Raw genomic sequence first — 23191 nt, forward strand, 5'->3', positions numbered from 1 at the left:
GAAAGTGAAGTCGCTCAGTCGTGTCCGACTCCTAGCAACCCCATGGACTACAGCCTACCAGGCTCCTCCATCCATGGGTTTTCCAGGCAAGAGTCCTGGAGTGGGGTGCCATTGCCTTCTCCAGGAACTGTGCTAGCCTTTCTATTAAAGGAAATGTCAGTTTCCTTAGAGTTGCTTCAAAATTCCAGTTTCCTATACTGTTAGTCGTATGTTTCTTGCATGTATCACTCTCTTTAGCTAAAGTGCAGTCTTTCAAGATGTTCTTCCTATTTTCAATTCTCCAAGATGGTGGCTAAATCTCTATAGATCATGGGTCTTCCAAGTGGGGGAAGAGTTGGTGGTGGCTGAGACCCACTAGGCTTCCCTTACATCCCACAGGTCTCTGCTGTGAAGCGGCTGCTCTAGGTTTTTCCATGGACTAATGGCTACTGCCCATTTGGGATGATTGATTGGTGGCTGCTGCTTTAGTCCATGGTCTGGACCAACTGACCTGGGGGAACCGCTTTGTCGTGTTCTTAAGCTTCTACCGGCCACTCCCACCACCACCATTTCCCATCACTGGGGCATTCAGAGACGCCCCAGTCCTTCCAAGGCACACATGATATGGGAGCCAGGAGCTTTGCCCAGAATCTTCCAGATGCTGGCCCGGAGAGAAGAAATCAGAGAGGTACATACACATCTCACCTCCTGCTCTATCCTCACTGTCCTTTCCTTCCCCACAATTCCTAGGGTTGGAAAAGGCAGGCCCTCCTCTCCCTGTGTCATATCCTGAGTCCTGGGGTGGGTGGTTAGTAAGGCTCTAGCCCTTCAGGCCTGGAGTTAAAAGAAACTAAAGGAATTTGGAGAAATTCCTTTCTCTCTTGAAATCTCTCTTTTCCAAGATTTCTGGCCTGTTAATTAGGGTCTTCTTCCTTGCTGGCATCTGGTCCTATCATTTTACAGCAAATAGATGGGGAAACAATGGAAAGTGAGAGACTTTACTTTTGGGGGGCTCCAAAATCACTGCAGATGGTGACTGCAGCCATGAAATTAAAAGATGCTTGCTCATTGGAAGAAAAGCTATGACCAATCTAGACAACATATTAAAAAGCGGAGACATTACTTTGCTGACAGAGGTCCATCTAGTCAAAGCTCTGGTTTTCTAGTAGTCATGTACGGATATGAGAGTTGAACTATAAAGAAAGCTGAGTGCAGAAGAATTGCTGCTTTTGAACTGTGGTGTTGGAGAATATTCTTGAGAGTCCCCTGGACTGCAAGGAGATACAACCAGTTCATCCTAAAGGAGATCAGTCCTGAATATTCATTGGAAGGACTGATGTTGAAGCTGAAACTCCAATACTTTGGCCACCTCATGTGAAGAACTGACTCAATAGAAAAGACCCTGATGCTAGGAAAGATTGAAGGTGGGAGGAGAAGGGGATGACAGAGGATGAGATGATTGGATGGCATCACCAACTTGATGGACATGAGTTTGAGTAAACTCCGGGAGTTGGTGATGGACAGGGAAGCCTGGCATGCTGCGGTTCATGGGGTCTCAAAGAGTCAGACACGACTAAGTGACTGAACAGAACTGAACTGAATTGATGCTGCACTCTCATTAATATATCCTTTTTATGCTGACTATTGATTCATCAGATGAAAACATAACCCTGCCAACCACTTCCTTGGCAGTCATTTATTTAGTAATCTCATGATAAACTAGCCTGGATCCTAGGTTACATGTGCTCACTCATCTGTTCTCAAGTGTGTCTTCCCTTGACTCCTGACATCCCTCGTTACTATTCCAGATTTCTGGGTTCCTTCAAGTCTGGGCTTTGAGAAGAGGGTTAGACAAGCTGTCTATTGTTCCTTGCCTCTGGCTCATCCCACTCTTGTTTCACTTTGCTCCCACCTTGCCTGTGACCCCTCACTCAAACCCAGGGCACCAATAACCTTCTGGTCACCAAACTCAAGTGACACCTGGTCACTGAAGTAGCATCTACTCAGTTCCGGAAACACTATAGGTGATTCCCTTCCTAGGGAGGCTTTTTATTTCTCTTGCTTTCCTTCCCAACTCACAGGGTGTAGCTTTTCTGTCCCTTTCCTGTCCCTTTCAGGCCTTTTCTCCTCTACCAAACTTCTTAAAATGAAGAGTTGTCTGGAAACAAAGTCCTAGGATACTTTCTCTTTTCCCTCTCTATGCCAAGGATCTTATCCATCCTATTCTTCAGTTCAACCTAGATTCACAATTCTCAAACATTTGCACATGTAGGTTATCTGGAGAAAGGGTGAAAACTTCAAGTCACTTAATCTTTTCTGCTTGAATGCCTTCTTCTCTCATCACCCTCATGATAGCCTCATACAATATGCTGATGATAAAATAAATTGTAAATGAACAGGGTTGTAGTCAGAAAACAAGCTGTTCTGGGGTGTCAATTTGGAGTGAAAGACGTGGGTAGGCAATGAGTACTGTCCCTCTGTGACTCGGACAAACCACTTTTACCTCCTGGGCTATAGAGTTTAGAGGCCATAGGTGTGACTTATTTTTAGTTTTAATAAAAGATTGAATGAGAATTGTGCCAAGTGACATTTCATTTTCAAAGTCTGAGCTACTTCTAACTGGCTTGGAAGAAAAGGGTAACATTGGAGTGAAATGTTTACTACAAAAAATAAAATTTCATCTGAAAGCTGTTATTTACCCCAGTAGTTTTCTATTTTATTTCATTTATTGTTACTTAAAACTGTTAGTAGAGACAAAAATGGCCTCTTTAAAATGAACAAGGCCAGTGTTGGCTTAGTTTTCACTATGGGGTAGTATTAGCAGTGGGGGGGATATTATGTTATAGCTGAGGCAGTTTTCCAGTGGGAGACATTGCTAAGTGGGTTAGAAAAATGTTGTCAATGCTTGGATTAGTTTTGAGGGGACTTTTCTGTCACTCTCCAATTTTTTTACATGTGCAGAGCCTGAGAGTTCACAGGCCAGAAAGCAGCATTGACTCTGGTGGAGGAAACATATAAAAAAAGGTTTTAAAAGGTAATATATCAATATATATAAAGAAGGCTGAGTGCTTTCAAACTGAGTGCTTCAGAGTCCTTTAGAGAGCAAGGAGACCAAACCAGTCAATTCTAAAGGAAATCAACCCTGAATATTCATCAGAAGGACTGATGCTGAAGCTCCAATACTTTGGCTACCTGATGCAAAGAGCTGACTCATTAGAAAAGACTCTGATGCTGAGAAAGACTGAAGGCAGGAGAAGAAGGGGACGACAGAGGATGAGATGGTTGGATGGCATTACCGACTCAATGGATATGAGTTTGAGCAAACTCTGGGAGATGGTGAAGGACAGGGAAACCTAGTGTGCCTCAGTCGAGTTGCAAAGGGTTGGACACGACTGAGCAACTGAACACCAACAACAATATCAATATTACATTTTAGTAGAAAGTTTAATTTACAAAAGATGAGTAAGAATGTTTGCAAAAGGAACTCTGCGTAATTCTGACAAAAACTTATGCCATAAACAGTTAAGATTTGTGTCAGTGGTATGCTGGTCAATATTAATAGGCCGTTCTCCTGGGGGGAAAATAGCCTGCTTTGTAGCATTTGTTGATTTGGTGTAAATATACCCCTGTAGCCTATTTCAAGTTTCTAACATGATGCTCCTGAACTGAGAGTTAGGAAGAGGTGTGTGGTAGGAATCCTTTGCGGTGCCGCTACAGCCACCGTAGATGTTACTTACCTCCAGGGCACAGACGACAATGAAATGTCTTACCTAATTAGCAATGGTGACTTTGGGATATTTATTTCTTTTGTTTTTTTCTCCTTTTCCTTTTTATCTCTTTTTTATAAATTGAAGTACAACAATGTGTTAGTTTACAATATTATGTTAGGTGTACAGCAAAGTGATTTATATATATGTATATTCTTTTTCAGAATCTTTCCCCTTATAGATCCCTTTGTTTTTAGTATGATTTGTTTAACTGTAAATTTATATAATTTACTTTTTCCCTGGTGGCTCAGAGGGTAAAGCGTCTGCCTGCAATGTGGGAAACCCAGGTTTGATCCCTGGGTCGGGAAGATCCCTTGGAGAAGGAATATGGCAACCCACTCCAGTATTCTTGCCTGGAGAACCCCACGGATGGAGGAGCCTGGTAGGCTACAGTCCATGGGGTCGCAAAGAGTCAGACACGACTAAGCGACTTCACTTTCACTTTCTTTTCACTTTTTAATAGTGTTTGTGTTTAACAACCAGCTCACAGAATCCCTGGAAAAATTTTAAATAAGTTCCTGTGAGCTAGTATAACCAACTCTAGCTCACCTCTAGTTTTTCCTCAGAAAAAAAGGAAAATCAATATTAATATTTGCTTAAGCAATATTGCTTAAGCAGTCCATTCTAAAGATCAGTCCTGAGTGTTCATTGTGAGGACTGATGTTGAAGCTGAAACTCCAATACTTCGGCCACCTGATGCAAAGAGCTGACTCATTTGAAAAGACCCTGATGCTGGGAAAGATTGAGGGCAGGAGGAGAAGGGGATGACAGATGGTTGGATGGCATCACCGACTCAATGGACATGGGTTTGGGTGGACTCCAAGAGTTGATGATGGACAGGGACGCCTGGTGTCCTGCGGTTCATGGGGTTGCAGAGTTGGACATGACTGAGAGACTGAACTGAACTGAAGCAATATTTAATTGCATTCAAGTTATGAGAGGTGGAACTTTGCTTTAGATTTTTTTTTAACTTGCTAATTTTCCAGAACCCTATATTATAGGTTAATAGACCAATAAAATATAGGAATTAAAATCATGGGTTGCTAGATCAGTAGGTGATAGTTTTCTGCATACATATATTAACTGAGTGTGAGGTATGTATCTCCTCTCAGGGGAAAAAAAAAACAGAAAAAAGATATTTGTTTTTTGAATGATGTGTTTTATGAACTGAACTGTGTCCTCTCAAAATTCATATATTGAGGCCTCCAACATACTGACTATTTAGAAATGGAGCCATTGAGGAAGTGAAGTGAAGTGAAGTGAAGTTGCTCAGTTGAGTCCAACTGTTTGCGACCCAATGGACTGTAGCCCACCAGGCTCCTTGGTCCATGGAATTTTCAGGCAACAATACTGGAGTGGGTTGCCATTTCCTGCGCCAGGGGATCTTCTGACCTGGGAATTGAACCCTGGTCCAATGGCACCCCACTCCAGTACTCTTGCCTGGAAAATCCCATGGACAGAGGGGCCTGGTGGGCTGCAGTCCATGGGGTTGCTAAGAGTCGGGCACGACCGAGCGACTTCACTTTCACTTTTCACTTTCATGCATTGGAGAAGGAAATGGCAACCCACTCCAGTGTTCTTGCCTGGAGAATCCCAGGGATGGGGGAGCCTGGTGGGCTGCCGTCTATGGGGTCGCACAGAGTTGGACACGACTGAAGTGACTTAGCAGCAGCAGCTCCTGCATTGCAGGCAGATGCTTTTACCATCTGAACCACAGGGGTAGCCACGAAGGTTAAATGAAGTCATAAGGATAGGGCCCTAACCTGACAGAGCTGGTGTTCTTATAAAAAGAGCAAGATGTACAGAGTTTCTCTCTCTCTCGAGTACAGGTCAAAGGCTGGGTAAGGACACAGCAAGAAGCCACAGCTGACAAGGAGACAAGAGGCCAAGAGGCCTCACAGAAGCCATCCCTACTGGTACCTTGATCTTGGACTTCAGACTGCAGAATGGTAAGAAAATAATTTTCTCTTGTTTAGGCCACCCTGTTGGAAATATTTTGTGATGGCAGCTTAAGCTAATACAACATTAAATTATGAAATTATGTGCAACTCCACAGCAGTTGCACGATCCTTGCACCGCAGACTTTTTCATGATGTCATGAGGAGTTCCTTCCCATCTGCTCCTCTGCTGGATAAACTCAGACTTCATCCTGTAGGTCAGGGATTACCAGCTCTGGGAAACTTTCCTAGGTTTCCCCAGGAAGAGTCAGCCCTTCCTCTGCTATAAACAGCTCTATTATAAAGATGATAATAAGAGTTTGGTTCCAACACAAATCCTTTGTAGAAAGGCAGATTATACATTAGAAATCCAGATTCAGCATGTTACCTTTCTGGGCTGTCCATATGTTAGCCACTAGCAGCATGGAGCTGTTTATGATTAAATTTAAATAGAATTAAACATTCAATTCCTCAGTTACACTAATCACATTTTAAACATTAATTAACACCTGCGGCTACTGCACTGAACTCTGAGACATGGAACATTTCCATCACTGCAGACAGTTCTATTGGACAGGGTTGCACTAGACTGTAAGCAATTTGTGGTGGGGCCAATGGGGGTGTGTGTGGTAAGGCTGCAATCTTATTACATCATTTTATTTTCCCAGCACGTAGCCCAGTGCCTGCTATGCAGTAGCATTCAATAAATAATTGAATTAAAAGAAAAAAATTGATGCTATTTACATAGTTGTAGCTCCATAAGCATTCATGGTTCCTAGAGACCAGAGAAATGAACACACATATAAACATTTATTTTTATTACTGACAAGTAAATGAAAACTAAGAAATTTCATTTTCCCTGGGATGAGAACACCCATATGCAGCATTAAGATATAATTATAGAATTTCTCTCTCAGGTGTTCATATAGCAATCTATAGCTGTTAACTCAGAAGCCCAGTATTGATTCTAATTTCTTTTTTCTAGGTCATCTATGCTCCATTGTTCTATAACTGACCCTATGGACTCATTAAATCTTTCAGCACGATATTTATGCAAACCTATTTAATGAGTCCTCCAACACCTTGAATTCTCTGGATCTCATACCTATTATTTTAGTGGCAAACTTCTGAGTTTAATTAACTGTATTCTTCATGGACTAAAGGAGACCATAAAAAGTCACGCAGTTGGTACACAACTTTCAGACAATCTCTTTGATGCCGCATTTAAAGATCCTCAAAAAGACATGGAATAATCCTTGGGAATCTCTTTGGGTGTTTAGATATTCTACCTCTCAGAAACTTTTCTCTCTTGCTTAAGTCTTTCATAATTTAGACCAAAGCAGTTCTTCTCACTCTAACTCCAGAGCAAAAGGAAAACAGGCCCCCCCGTCCTATGCTCTGGAGAAACCCCTTTCTGTGTTTTAACTCAGACATAAACATTAGACTGACCAAAAAGTTCATTTGTGAACTTTCTGGACAACCCAAACAATCTGAAAGGAGATACTGCTCTTCCAAGATGTTGCTTTGGATTTCCTAGTAATCTCAGGGTAAATACTAGGACTGAGTAGAAATATTATTTGAATGAAAAACTGAAAGCTGTAAAAATAATTCTTTAACAAATACAAATAGACCACAGAGCAGACCTGTGTGTGGACCCCAACTCCTTTCTCATAATGCAGGATGTGACTTTCCAAATGGGAGAAGTAGGTAAGTTAACAAGGATGCTCTTCTAGAGCTGGGCAAAGAGGAGGGTTTAAGAGGACAGAGTGTGAAGAGATGAGAAGAAAGGTATTCTCAAGGGAAGCAAGCCCCCTCAGTCTCTGGTTGGTCTCAGCATCAACACACACAAGCTGGGTGTCTGTGAGTGGAGACGCGGGGAAGAGGAGGAAAGACAAGATTGGGAGGAAGTAAGGACGTCTGACCTCAACCCCAGTGCTTTAAGGAGTGGGGGGGAGGGCGTTCACCAAGCATGGATCCTTTGAATGTACTCATGCAGGCCCCACCATGTCTGATTCCCTCCCACAATCCCCGCCTACCATTCCCACTGGATGCATCAGACACAGAAAACAGCTACCCATACCTCAAGCACAGGTTTCCTGGAGATGAGGCCTGTTTTCACCAGGCTGGAAGTTTTCTAACATTTAATCTTGGGAGAGGTTCTTCTCCAAGACATTTGTTAATAACAAGTGATTTTGAGAAACTTAATGTCCTGCCAATTCCTCTTGCTGTTGTGACCAATTTGGGGACTAAACCCCTGGCAACATTTGGTGGTGATTTGTAGAGGCTGGGGTGTGCCACCAGCAAACAAGCTTTGTTCCATGTGACTGGTGTCTGGCCCTTCTAAACACCCAGAGACCTGCTTCCTGCAGCAGAGAGGCTGGGAGTCTCTCCATTTTACAGATGAGTATACTGAGGCACAGATGGTGTGCCCTTATTGCTTGCCTGTCCATGAGATGTTAGAAAGTGATATCACACCCTGACATCTAGATCACAAAATCATAGTTTCTGATATTCACTGGGGAGGCTGAAAGATTCAAAATATGGAGTCTCCAAGGCTTGACACTTCTTGTATGACTTTAATAAAGTAATTAAGCTTTCCAAACTTTACTCAACTGTATAATGGCAAGAATAAGATGACACATGTGATACACTTTGAAGGTGTCGGCAACATAGTTAAGTGCTCAGTAAATGCTGGTTGTTCTTGTTTTTATTATTTAAGTGTCAGGAAAAAATGTTAATGTGCTTCTATGGCCTTGAATTGCTCTTTTTTTTTTTTTAAGAGTGTGTAAGAACTGTGGTTTTTGTGTTCCCTATTAAAATAGGCATAAAGCAGACACTTAATGCAAATTGATGGTTTTCCAAAGCTTTATCATTGTCATTTTCAGAAATTAATTTTGTTTACTTATTTTTGTTTTTATTATTATTATTTAAATAGATCATTTTATAACTCTACCTAAAGGTTAATGCATACATACAATGAGAAAACATCCTTTTTTGTTTTTAATCTTGCCCTATTTAGTGATTTATATTTATTAAAAAATAGTTAACAGAGTTAAAAAAATGATAACCTGATCAGCTTCACCTATTAGTCTTTAGTTAATAACAAGAAATATATTTTTTTATCCCTGAAGGTTTGCATTCACGAATGAAAAGATGTGAAATTTCAAGTGTTTATATGATGAATATTCTTGGGATCAATTTCATAGCAAAAAAAACTCATTCCTTTCCAGCAAATGTGTGATAGTTTTAGGTACTATTACTTTTCATTATTCATTTTGTTTTTAACTTTATCAATGGAGATACATTTAAGGTGAAGAAGACCCATTTAGGGAAATATTAAACTTGGTCCTGAGAGACTTAGGTAGGTTGATAAGTCCAAGGAAAAAGGGGTCTGGGGCTCTTAAGGAAGAGAAAAGGACAAACTTTTTTTCTACATTCACTCACCTTAGTCACATAGACATTTTTTTTTTCTTTAAGCCAAGAGCTAATGATTGATTACACAACAAAACAACTCATCTTGCTCGAGGGTATGTTTTTCCTTAAACTCTGTACCAATGTATTCTGCTTGAGGACATGTTTCTCCTTAAGAAAGTGAAGTTGCTCAGTAGTGTCCTACTCTTCGCGACCCTATGGACTGTAGCCTACCAGGCTCCTCCGTCCATGGGATTTTCCAGGCAAGAGTATTGGAGTGGGTTGCCATTTCCCTCTCCAGGGGATCTTCCCAACCCAGGGATCGAAGCCGGGTCTCCCGCATTGTAGGCAGACGCTTTTACCATCTGAGCCACCAGGGAAGTCCTTCTTAAGAACCTTCTGACTAATCTTGTCATCTTAAAATGTAAATTGTAGGAGTAGATCTAGTAAGACCTTTACAAACTTGAGACATTCTTTTGATTTATTGTTAATAACTAATAGAAAAAGTATAGAACTCCCTTGCTAAGACTAGTGACAGGGTACTCTCCGTCCCCCTCTGACATCTGTGTTGGAAGCTTCCTCTGTCCTCTTTCACTAATAAAACTTCTGCCACACAAAAGCTCTGAGAGGTCAAGCCCGGTCCCTGATCCTGAAGTTAAATCTTCTTTGGACACCATGAATCTGATATCCTTCACCGTAAGCTATCAGTACAAAATATACTTTCCATATACTGCTAGTAAAAGAAGAAAATTTTGCTCTTTTGACTAAATAGAAAAAGTGTAATTGTTTTAAATTTTAGCAATGAGATCTATTTTTCCATGGAAAGTGTGAAATTGGCTTATTTTTATGTTGCCTTTTTATATGTGGGTAGCTAAAGGGGTCAAACTAACTATGTGATTAGATAATTTTTTAATGTCCAGGTATTGTGGGAATCTCTCTCTCTTTTGAAAATAATTATTGTTGCTAAGCAGGAAGCTCACTCACATTCTGAAGGGAGATCAAATTGCGAACCAGCCATTACAAGTCTGATGGAGCACAGTGACAAAAATGTAACCTTTAAGTCTCTATTGCATTTGTTTTGAAAGACAAAACCCGTCATTTGTCTGTGATTCACTGTCATTCAGAGAGAATTCAATACTCTACCTGGGGTATTAAATGTATCACAATAACTCAAAAACACCAGGACCAGCAAGTGCAACAAAAAAGCAATCCAATGCTTATAATAAATGACTTTAAAGGCAGCCTAAACATTGATAACCCAATGAGGAAGACATCTTCAAGGTCTCCCTGACACCTTCCTGGGGAAATCTACTCACCCCTCCTACACCCCATCTTCCAATGCGAGCTTTATCACAAGGTCACTACAGGGACAAGATCATCACTGCTGGGAGGACATGGACAGAATTCATAGCCACCCTGTGGTGTGACTCTCAAATAACATTCTCTGCCCTCTAGTGTCACCGTCAATCAGTTCAGTTGCCCAGTCGTGTCCGACTCTTTGCAACCCCATGGACTGCAGTACGCCAGGCTTCCCTGTCCATCGCCAACTCCCAGAGTTTACTCAAACTCATGTCCATTGAGTCGATGATGCCATCCAATCATCTCATCCCCTGTCATCCCCTTTTCTTCCTGCCTTCAATCTTTCCCAGCATCAGGATCTTTTCAAATGAGTCAGCTCTTTACATCGGGTGGCTGAAATATTGGAGTTTCAGCTTCAACATCAGTCCTTCAAATGAATATTCAGGACTGATTTCCTTTAGGATGAACTGGTTGGATCTCCTTACAGTCAAGGGACTCTCAAGAATCTTCTCTAACACCACAGTTCAAAAGCATCAATTCTTTGGCGCTCAGCTTTCTTTATAGTCCAACTCTCACACCCATACATGACTACTGGAAAAACCATAACTTTGACTAGACGAACCTTTGTTGGCAAAGTAATGTCTCTGATTTTTAATATGCTGTCTAGGTTGGTCATAGCTTTTTTTCCAAGGAGCAAGCGTCTTTTAATTTCATGGCTGCAGTCATCATCTGCAGTGATTTTGGAGCCCAAAAAAATAAAGTCTGCCACTGTTTCTCCATCTATTTGTCATTGAAGTGATCGGACCGAATACTATAATCTTTGTTTTCTGAAAGTTGAGCTTTAAGCCAACTTTTTTACTATCTTCTTTCACTTGCATCAAGAGGCTCTTTAGTTCTTCTTCACTTTCTGCTATAAGGGTGGTTTCATCTGCATATCTGAGGTTATTGATATTTACAGTCACAGTCAATAGCACAAAATAAAAAGATATCAAAGGGTCAGACTCTTGATTCGGCCAAAAAATTAAAACACAATAAAACATCATGAAGGCAGCTTAAAGCTTTTCCTTCCAGGTGCTTCAGCCAGAAGCATTAGATCCCTGCTATTCAAATGTGGTCCCTGGAGATGCAGCAGCCAGGATACCAATGGGAGTGAGTCAGAAATACAGATCTCAGATCCCATCCAGACCTCCTGAGTCAGAATCTGCATTTTTTTAAAGGACCTCCAGGTAATTCATGATGCTCTGAGCTACAGCATCACTGTATGTGGCAATTGATGTAGAGGATGACAAAAAACTTATACCTCTTTCTCAATAAAATAGCTGTTTCTCACTAATTCCTCAACATGTTTCTAAACTGCACTGCTTCACAGATCAACAAATACTTGAAGACAAAACCATTAAAAATCTCACTACAAAAAAAAAATAATAAATAAATAAAAAAAATAAAAATCTCACTACAAATCTATTTTCAATGCATCAGAATAGAAGTTTGCTTTCTCTGTAATCATAACAAAGCCTCTTTTATCCCTGAAATGCACACTGATTGCAATGGCATAGTTCATTTTCTTATTAGCAAATAGATATCATTATGTATTTCCTCTAGCAAGTTAAAAACCTCTTTAATTTTCAAGCTTCAATTTGTTCCAACTAGAAGTCCCTGGCCCAAGCTCCCTATTGGTGAGATAGTTACAAGAGTTCTTGGTTCTAAAGAATCAGTAAATCCTGAGATATCCCCTTGAGTCAAAGTACCATGCAGGAATACAACGACTTTTACTGGAGTTTTAAAAGGAGAGGTGTGATGAATTGAGTGGAGTGAATCAAGAAGATTTCCTGAGAGTTAATTTAACCCCATTGGATTTTAAGGTCATAAGATTGGAAACCAGTGCTTTGAGAAGGAGGAATTTAAAACATGTTTCAAAAGTGGAAATAATAGTGTGAGTGTAGGAAAGATCAAGGACAAAGGGGAAGCCAGTATTGCAAAGAGAAAAACAAAAAGATGACAGAAGACAGCAATATGGAAGAAGGGAATTTATGACAGAAGAAGAGAGAACAGTGAGGAAGCAGTAAACACCCAAGGAAGACAGGCGAAGATTAGAGACACATCACCCACCCGACCACGCAGGAAAATGGTGAGAGTGTAGAGCGCGGAGCAGAGGTGCAGGGCCACGCACAGTGCCTGTAACCCGGACGGCCACACGCCATCCTTCTCTTAAAAGTGCCCCCTCCCATCGTGTCCTACCTGGCCGGAAGGACACCGGTCTCACTGGTCATCACTTGAGAGCTTGAGGGTTGGGGGGAGTAAAGTTGGGGGAAACAGAGGGATCCTCATGGCAAGTTTCCGACAAGAATGAGGAGGAACCGTCCCCCTGTGTGGAAAAAAAGCGAGGCTGTCATTTTTGCGACACTGAAACTGATTTCCGAGTCATGTGCTGTTTCAAATTCTCTGTCTGGGAGCTCTGTTAGAGTGCCTTCTAGAATGGAGATTTAAAACCTCCAGTGCCTTTATGCTTCAACACTTCTGTCACAGATGCAATGGAATTGGCAATGGAATTTTCTTTGGTTCTTCCCTCCCTTTGTAGGGATTAGATATTCACAACTCCTGCTTTTGAGAAATTCTCCATGAAAGTGCACTACTGTCAAGAAACCTAAGAAAAGACTGCACTGAGTCACAGACAGTAGTTGAACAATACAGTCCAGTGAGTCTTTGCTTAACAGCTATACTTTTAGGGACTATACTTTCCTCTGGAAAAGACAGAACTATTTTTTAACATACGAAATTAGTTTCGTTATCTGTCAGCATAAGCAATTGAAAATTAAATTGAATTTAAAAAATATGCATTGAGCACCAGCTGTGAATCAGGCATTGTTCCTAGATGCCTAGAACTCAAGAGCATCAGTGAGTCAAAGCCCTGCCATCATGGAGCTTACTTTCTAATGGAGAGAAACCCATACTGAGTAATACACTAAGAAAGAAGTCGGTGAACTAAAGAGAGGTAATAAATGCTATAAAAACCAGAAAGTGCAGCAGAATAAAGGAGAGAGGTGATGCCAGGGATGGGAGGATGGACAAGGAGTGTAAACTTAAAGTGGTCACGGAAGGCCTCTTTGAAAAGACAGATTTGAGCCAAGACTTGAAAGGCAGGAGACAGTTGCCCAAGCAGACATGTGAGAAATGAATATTCTTGGCAGAAAGAATCTGTGCAGTAGTCCAAGGTGGAATTGGCCTGGCTTGTTGGGGCCCAGAGAGGAGCCCAGGATGGCCTGAGCAGAGAGGAGGGTCAGTGAGGACAGGCAGGGCTGCAGCTAAGTGGGGTCAGATCACGTCACACCTTGTCGACTCTGACTCTGAGATATAAAGGGAGCCGTGCAAGGATCTTGAAGAGTGGTCTGGTTTATGTTCCCAGAGGGTGACTCTGGCTGCTGTGCTGGGAACTGTCTGTGACTGGGCACACATGGAAGCAGGAAGACCCCTTAGGAGGTTATTAAGAAATCCTGGTGAAAGATGGCAGTGACTTTGCACTGCATGATTGATCTGCAGTTGATAGCTTAATGATTATAAACATGTCCTAACTGCTTTTATAATATTTTTCAAGACCTAGGGTTATTTTCATTCCATCAAAAACAGAGACTCCATAAAAATTTAAGACTTGAAACAGCGTATTATGTATTTCCCCAACCTAGTGAAATCCTTTTCAACCAAAGCTAGAAGACAACATATTTATTTTTCAGTCACCAAATATATTAGTGCTATGGCTACTATCTTAGATATGATTTTTCCATTTATTAGCATAATTAGCTAGATCAAAATCTGTTTTGATGCCCAAATGATTAGGCACACTAAGCTTCCCCCTAAGTGCATCAAGTTGTATATGTGTGTGAGAAATGGCCATAAAGAGTACATAGTGGAAAACCCATCCAAACTATCAGAAACATGATAAACTGTTTAACTATTCTAGAGTCAGAAAAAGTTAAAACCAATTCTATTGATAAAACTCTTTGAAATATAAAATATTATTCATCTTGGTTTCAATTACAAAATCAAAGATTTGTCAAATTCAAAGATTATTCTCAGCAAATGAGTATAATAAATGCAGGACCTTGTGTCAACTGCTTTTTGTTGACAGGAAATGTATAAGCAGGACTCTAAGTGGTAGGTAGATTTGTTACATTAATTTGGCCTTAATATGTGGAAAATAGAGCGACTCTTGTTCTGAGAAATTGCTTTCCTATCTGAACGGAAACTTTCTTCAGCATGTGCCTTTTTGCACTAGCCTTTTCTCTAGTTTCCACATATCACTTCATCAAAAATTTCAAAGCACTAACACATTTCCTTTTGGAACTTCTATAAGTAAATATTTGTCTTGGGTTGAGTTTGGCCATTCTCACCCTGAAAATGTTGAAGGTCATAGAAAGATCAGATATTGGTGTCCTGAGATCTATTAAATTTTACATTTAATAGTCTGTTTGATTATTTTTACTATGCTAGTTATATCAGAGCAGGGCTTTAAAAACAAACTGGAGCATGACAGAGGATGAGATGGCTGGATAGCATCACTGACTCGATGGACGTGAGTCTGAGTGAACTCCGGGAGTTGGTGATGGACAGGGAGGCCTGGTGTGCTGCAATTCATGGGGTCGCAAAGATTCGGACACGACTGAGCAACTAAACTGAACTGAACTGAACTGGAGCTAAATTAGGAACAAAACATCTAATGACTGTTGGCAAAATTCATATTAATCATGCACAGTGATAGGCACACAGTGTTGAAAGAAAAGTAAATCCAAAAGGTTCTGTGGGCCATCCATGGTTTTGGACTTCTGGTTTATGGCAGGTGGGTAGATGAAAGTCAGTGGCGTTGAAGTCCATCTCAGTGGACTTCTTTATTGACAGCATCTTTATTGATGGTAAACTCAGTGCCTGTTGGGAAGACTCAACTTCACCAATATAAATGTTATCTGTTATAGCAGGTGTTGAGTGTTGTCTTTGGATCCACTTTCCTCCATCCATTACACCCATCACCACACTCCCACACATTTTCTCATCCTTAGAAAAGGAAAATAAGGACAAAGGAAAGGAAAAGAAAGTTAATAGGGTGGAGGAAAAGGGGAGTAATCAATGGTGCCCAGGAGAATCTCAGTTCCAAATCTGTTTAAATCTCAAACTCAGTTGTCTTGTAGGGGCCAACAGATAACAGAGATGCATGCAGCAGCCTGGGGAATGCCCTGCAGGTCTGAGGAGCAGCTTCCTTTCAGTTCTAGAAATGTGTTTCCATGTTGGATCCCTGTAATTATATAATCTAATCTTTAAAGAAAGAAAATTGAATAAGAAAAGTGCTGATTTAAAAATAACTGTGAGATGGTTTCATCCTGGCTTCAACCTGGCTAGGCTGGACATATGCCAGAGTTTCCTTTCTGTATGTTCCCAGTTAGAGTGGGTTGGAGGGCTGATTAGAAAGGCAGCAGCCACATAACAACACACATGCCTTGTTGCTGATCTGTTGACTTGTCCTGGGGTGAAGCAGCAACAACTGGGCCTGTAATCACTTTCCCTCCTGCTTGGGTCTTGCTTTAGTTGTTCTGATTCCTAGGCCAGCTAGGCATGTGTGTGCATGTGTGTATTCAACCCTGTGACAGAATTTCAGCTTCTTCAGGTTATCCTGATGGCAAAGCCCCACTGTGGTCTTCTCTTCCAGACTTCCTGCCAGCCAGGGTCCAACATTAGACTGAGAGACAGCCTTGTGGAGACTGCACAGCCAGCCCCCACAATGACATGAGCCAATCCCCTGTAACACATACACATAACCTCCTCCTGGCTCTGCTTCTCTAGTTGAACCCCAACTGATACAGATGCTCACATAATGTCCAAACTGACACTAAACCCAATGTATTTTAGAAACACTATGTGGAAAATTTCTATTTCTGGTAATGGTTAGGTTATTTGGACCATTATTCTCATTGAAAAACAACTAGAAAAGCTGAATTTGATATTAAAACCATATTCTTTAAAGAAACTAAGAATCACAAAAATTTAAGGAATGATCAGGCCTAAACTCCAAGGGATGGCAAAACCTACACAGGTAATTAGCAGGGAAGTTGCTTTTTTCCTAAGGGGCTTTTGCTAATGTTGGAAATTTTGAATTTATCTTCTGACAGCCTTCTAGGATAAGGACAAAATTCAAAGAAAGCCTGTGGCTTGAAGGAATGAGGAATCTCACAGGAAACCTTTCCTACAATAAGCCAGACACACAAATCATAGATTTGAAAATAAAATACATAGAATTTCTAGAATTAAATAAAATACAAAAGCTATAATTAACAGAGTGGATGAGTGAAATAGCAGTATAAACAAAGAATTAGGGAATTAGAAAAAGGACCAGAGATAAAATTGTCCACAGCACAAAGGATGGAAAATACTAGAAAGAGTTAAAAAAAGGAGAAAGAATAAGAAGGTCCATTCTATCTTATATGTAAATAATGTGATGGAAGGAATTTTTTAGAATACATATCAGAAATCATTTTACTGACATGATAGCTGAGATTTCACAGGACTAGTGAAATCTAACCATCCAGTCACCTCAAATGCTTATATAGATACATTAAAGGAATGTGCATAAAACATAAAGAACATTACATAAAACTTAAAAAAAAATCTAAATGCATGCAAAGGAGGAAAAATACAGGTTATCACCAAAAGAATTACACTAGGATTTATAGTTAACTTCTCAGTAACAGGAGCAACTGGATGAATCTTATTTTCAATGTTCTAAAAGAAAATAACTGCCAACTTAAAATTTTATACCCAGTGAAAATTTTATACCCAGTGAAAGCTGCAGAATGAATGTCAAATAAAGACATTTACACACAGAAATGAAAACAAACAAACAAACAAAAAAAATCCAAGGAGTTTACCATGAGTAGACTCTATGAAAGGAACTTCTAAAGGATGTAGCAGATAATGATCCCAAATGGATGATCTGAGACACAAGTATCCAGCTAAGAAGTTTGTGAATATAAAGATAAATCTAAATGAATGCTGCCTATATAACACAAAATAATAATGTCTTGTGGGTGTAGAAATCTATATAATTAAATTTCAAAAATAAATCAAGAGGAGACAAATGGTGTTTAAAAAACTGTTTTAATGTTTGAATATTGCCCAAAGGAAGTAAAGCATGACTAAGCTTTACTTTAAAGAAAATAATGAATAGCTATATATATTTTTAAAAGGCAATTCTTCACATTGATAAAAACTAAAAGGAAATTTCTTCCAACCAGAAAAATAAAAAAACCAAACCAACGGATGGATCATGCAGGACTTGACAAAAGTAAAACTGGTAAGCATCCAGTTTGTACTCTTTGGTCTGGCTTTTATGAGAGGGCCCAATGAATGCCGGCAGAGAGAATGCACATTTTTCCAGAGGATCAGAGAAGGCACAAATGAATCATGGAATACAGGAGCATCTACTTTAAATCCCTAAATTGGTCTCGCTCTGAACACTGGGAAGGCAGACTGAAATAACTGCGTGTAGGGTTCTACCTCAGGGCCCAGTGGTGGGTCTGACAAGACTAACTTCACCCAGAGGGATGAGACACTCACCCTGTTACAAAGATGTCAGAGGAGAAATGAGGAAAATCAGTCTATATTCCCCTGGTGAAGAGAGGGGGAGGGGGAAACAACAGTAGCTACATGATAAAATGTTCTTTGGGTAGAAATTAAAATGCCCTAAAGCTTCCTGGAATTCTCTCTTGCTGATGAGCTCAATTAAAACAGAAAACCTGTGTTCTAAGAAGCATCAAAGACAAATTAAGCATCAGAGAAAAAGCAAATTACATATTTATCGACTTTTATGAGGTTATGGAGATGGTTCATTAAAAAGTCCCCTGAAAAGATGATTCTTCTCATAATGATAGCCCATAGCTGCAAAATGATCAATAGATATTGGAAGAACCACAGCAGATTCAGGGCAATTCCTGATTAATGATGCTTCAACATGTTAAACTAAATCTCTTTGAAGTGTTCAAGAAAAAGGCAGATATCTTTTTCAGGACGAATCAATTCTGAGTCACACATAACCACAAAAGGTGTTATTTCTTTGCACTGGCAGTTGGGTCCTTGAGTTGTTTCTAACACTGTACACATAAGCTCTTTCCTGCTGACTTTGGCAAACCCAAGTATGGAAATCCCAAGGAAAGCAATTATGTCACTGAGTTGAAAGCCTGGTTAGGGTTTATTGCATTCATCTTAAGAATTCTGAAGGTATAGATTTAAAAAAAAGGACACTTTGAACGAATCTAAAAACAGCAGCCATTCAAAGACTGAATCAAATACCTGGCTGCAAATAAACATGCAGTTGAGCATATCTAAATGAGAATTTAGATCTCTATTGACAAGGTGCTGAGTATTCTTTCTTAAGAACTTAATAAATTTCCGTGGGATTTATGTACAGGAATGTACAATATAATGTTATGCCCAATTGAGGGCCAAAATGTTTCTATTGTATAAGTTGCCTCTAGGGATCATTTACTTCCAGTTTCCTCAACTCTCTCAAAAATTACACACAAAAGAAACAGACTTACTGAATCTCCTTTCAAATGTGAAAAATGGATTCTACACATAAGCTTTCACACTGGGCGGGGGCGGAGGAAGCTTGCTAAATTTGGTCCCCTACCAAATACATATCAGCAGGATGAAAGTTCTTGCCCATGAGTGGAAATGAAATGGATTTTTAACCTGGTTTTGCCTGAGGCACCTTATTCTGTTCTGTTGTGCAAGGGTAAAAACGTTTGGAACTTGAGTTGATCCTTCAAGATCGTAAGCACATGGTTGAATAAAAGGCTATATTTTCAATTAATCTACATCCGTTAACTAGCTCTAAATCTAGCTAGAATTCCTTGCCTCTGAAGAATGGTTGTTTTTGAGCAACTGGATTTTCAAATTTCTTTGGTCAAAAAAAAATTTTATACTTGTTAGTTCACTTTTAAAGGAACTGTTTGGTTACCAAACACTTGGAAAATCACACAGATTGTGATTGTGGTTCAGGAAAACTGCAAATAGTGACACTTGGAGAAAAATAGGAATGGAAAAAGGGCATCTTCCTTGTTTAAGTGGAGGTTAAGAACAGAAAGTACATGATCACAATCATTAGAATAAGTGTATGAAGAGGAAGAAAATGATTGTAATCAACAGTACGGCAAAAGCCACTAATGAATGGGAAGAAATATGATGCCATGTAGTGCATGATTTGCTGTAAGTGAAAGATTAGTCTTTCCTGGTTTCTAATTAAAAATTGCTTATCCCACCTGAAAAAAACACTTGAAGGAGGAACTTTATTCTCTTCGGCAACTTCTGGCAAAGTTTGTCATCTTTCCTCTTCATAAAATTCAGTTCAGTTCAGTTCAGTCGCTCAGTCGTGTCCAACTCTTTGAGACCCCATGGACTGCAGCAAGCCAGACTTCCCTGGCCATCACCAACTCCTGGAGCTTGCTCAAACTCACGTCCATCGAGTTGGATTCATAAAATTGCAGCTATCTTAATATTACTTACTACATTGTCAACTCAATTTCCTTGTCCAACATTGAGTGATGAAACAGTTTATAAATTTCTACATGTCATAAAATCACCCTGTCTTCTCATCTTTCTAACTGGAACTCACTCAATTAACCTTTCTCTTAGACACTGTTGGTCACTTTCATTTCCTTGAGTTGCCCCTCTTTCTATTTTGTTTCTACTTTTGTTAGTTTCCCTCACATCTATGTCAGGTTTTAAAGGGCATTCCAATACTGGATGTGAAGAGGGATTATTTCAAAGCCAGTGCTATTCTATTTTTGGTCCACATCCAGTAGTTACATGCAAGGAGGACTGCTCTTCTGGCCTGGCCTTTCACTTGCTCAGTTAGCCATCCTGTGTTTTGGTCCTCCATTTGAAAGGCACTTGATCTTATTGTTTTATTCCACTGATAATTAGTGCTCCTTCTGGTCACGGTCATTTCCCTTTATTAGTCACTGTGTCCTACAATATTAAAAATCATGGTTTCTTATTACAGTGTGGTTCCAAAGCACATGTCATGCTGTCAAAGCACAACATTTTTAGGCCCTGAAGAACACTTCTCAATAAATGCTTTAGTTGGACATAGAACCAATGATCTTCGAGGGCAACCTTCAAATCCAGACACAATAGGATGGTCATTAAGAGCAACCTCATGAGTGAAAAGCAAAGAGAAACCATTATGGTACCTATTTGCAATAAAAAATAAAGACAACTGAATGACTAAAAATTCATAAACACTTCAGATCTCTTTCTAAGGGGTCAAGAAAGAAATGGAAACTTGTTGTACATGTGGTAGGGCACACACAGTTAATTACCTACCTAATTGGTGTCTCTCCTCTTAACAAGAAAACATCAGTTTTGTTCAGAAGCCTGGTGAGTGTGGAACTGAGGAGAAAGTGAACTTCCTCTCCCCTTCTGGGTAAGTCCTAATTACTTTAAGCCTATCATGAAAATTACACTCTCCTGCTTGTAATTAGTTTAGGAATGGGCATATGACACAATTCTAGCCAATGAGGGGAGGCCTATTGAGGAGATTTAGGAAGTTTTCCTCAAACTTATAATCAGTTACAAGATGAAGACTATTTGCCTTTGAATAGTTTTATGTAAGGCTGTAATGCATGGAGCTATGGCAGCTATCTTGTAACTGTGGGTTTGCAGCCTGGGGATGAAAAGCAACAATATAAAATAACACAGGTAAAATTCTGAAAATACTCTGATTCTTGATGAGGTTATTCAACCACTAAATTAACTATTCTTGAACTTTCATCACCTTTGAACTTCCAGTAATGTGATTTACTAAACATTATTGCATAATCCAGTTTTAACTGGGTTTTCTGTAAAGTTGCTGCTATATGCACACTGACTGATATATTATCCAACAGTTATTTGGTCTAATATTTGGTTATATTAATGAAGACATTTACTACTGAAGTTGATTTTAATCATGGTGAACCAGAGCAGTAACATAAAACCTTTGTAGAGTTATTTATACTGAGACTTAAACACATTTGTGATTGCATTTTATTTATGAGTAAAGTGGGCTTCTGAGGTGGTACTAGTAGTAAAGAATTTGCCTGCCAATGCAGGAGGCACAAGAGATGTGGATTTGATCCTTGGATCAGAAAGATCCCCTGGCGTATGAAATGGCAACCCACTCCAGTATCCTTGCCTGGAAAATTCCATGGGCAGAAGTGTGCAAAGAGCTGGAAATGACTGAGCACACACACACACACACACACACACACACACACACACACACACGTAGAGTAGTTGACATTTTTGGACAAAAATGAAAATGAAGCAAAACTGTGTGGGAATAACAATGTTTTCCAAGAGAGATTTTGTAGAAATATAAAAATTGGCTAGTGAAATATCAATCTTAAGCTAAGTATATCATACCAGTGTACAAAGCAATGACAAATTGGAATTCAGACAACATGGATTGAAAATGTATGTATTTGAATATATCACTGGGGACTCATTATTGTTAAGGCATTTCTGAAATTTCAGTTGAACTTTGATCTCTTGTTCCAAACATTTGCAGTTCATGGGGTTACAAGGAGTCGAACACACCTTAGCAACTGAACAAAAACATAAATCTTTTTAAATATAAATTTTTTAACATAAATTTTAAACATAAAACATAAATATTCATGAACATAAGAATATTAAATATTCTTAGCCACCCTCTCAAGTCGATTATGCATTAGTAAGGTGGAATACATTTTAACATAATTTTAGACATTGCAATGCTCTCTATTTAGGATTGATTTTATTTTTTAAAAGCTCAAATGTTTGGAGCAAGACATCCAGGTTTGACTGAAATTTCAGAAACACCTTAACAATAACGATTCCCCAGTTATATATTCAAATACATACATTTTCAATCCTTGCTGTCTGAAACAGTATTAAATTGTGTATTTATATAAAAATATAAAAATTAACAGCATGCCTCAGTAATTTTTAATTCTTGGGTTTTCCTCACAGTTAGAGAATCTATATTCCCAAGTCAAAAAACTTTGAATTAGCAACATTAAATAAAAGTTCTGTCCAACAAGTATGAAAGGATAAGAGCAGACACAACCACAAAAATGTATTAATATTTTAAATTAGCCACAAGAAACCTTTAAGAAGTAGACTGATGAATGGACTATTCAAAGAAACAAAAGTGACAGTTGATCTCTGCAGGTACTTAATGGCAGAGCCTGTTAAAGAAGGTATTTTAGAAGGTGTTTACAAGAAGGTATCTTCTGCTAAAGAAGAACAGGAAAACTGAAAAGCACACTTTTTACAAACAGAACAATAGTCAATGACAAATCAAAATTAATGGAATGATCTAAAACTGAGGTTTTGGCTGAGAGTATTTGATTTATATATATTTAGTTTAAATATGTATATTTAAAGTTAATATTCATGAAACAATTGATTTTTACCAAATAAACATAAGGTAATTTTAAAGTGGAGCCCCAATAAACTATTACGGGGAAAAAATTATTTTCTTTCTGGTTTTTTTTGTTTGTTTGTTTGTTTTGGCTTAAGAGAATATTTTGTTAGATTAAATACCAGGGTGATTTTGGTACAAGACATCCTCTGCTGGACAGAGCCTGACATTACAATATTACATCATCTGTTTAGAGCTACAGAGGCTTAGCTAACTTCTCTTTTCTTTCCTGGGAGGTAGGGGGTGAGGGGGTGGAGGGGGAAGGTGTGCTTTAAAAATATCTCTGCCTGAGCTGCATCCAAGACTAACTA

The 23191-nt window shown here is 39.3% G+C and overlaps 1 protein-coding gene across 1 annotated transcript in view; it reads right to left on the reverse strand.

Moving 5' to 3' along the window:
• The window catches only part of PLCB1 (phospholipase C, beta 1 (phosphoinositide-specific)), an 833798-nt gene that overhangs the window by 78414 nt on the left and 732193 nt on the right, over positions 1-23191 (reverse strand). The window lies entirely within an intron of this gene.

Source organism: Bison bison, unplaced genomic scaffold (genome assembly GCF_000754665.1).
Source record: "Bison bison bison isolate TAMUID 2011002044 unplaced genomic scaffold, Bison_UMD1.0 scf7180017864030, whole genome shotgun sequence".
Taxonomy (NCBI): Eukaryota; Metazoa; Chordata; class Mammalia; order Artiodactyla; family Bovidae; genus Bison; species Bison bison.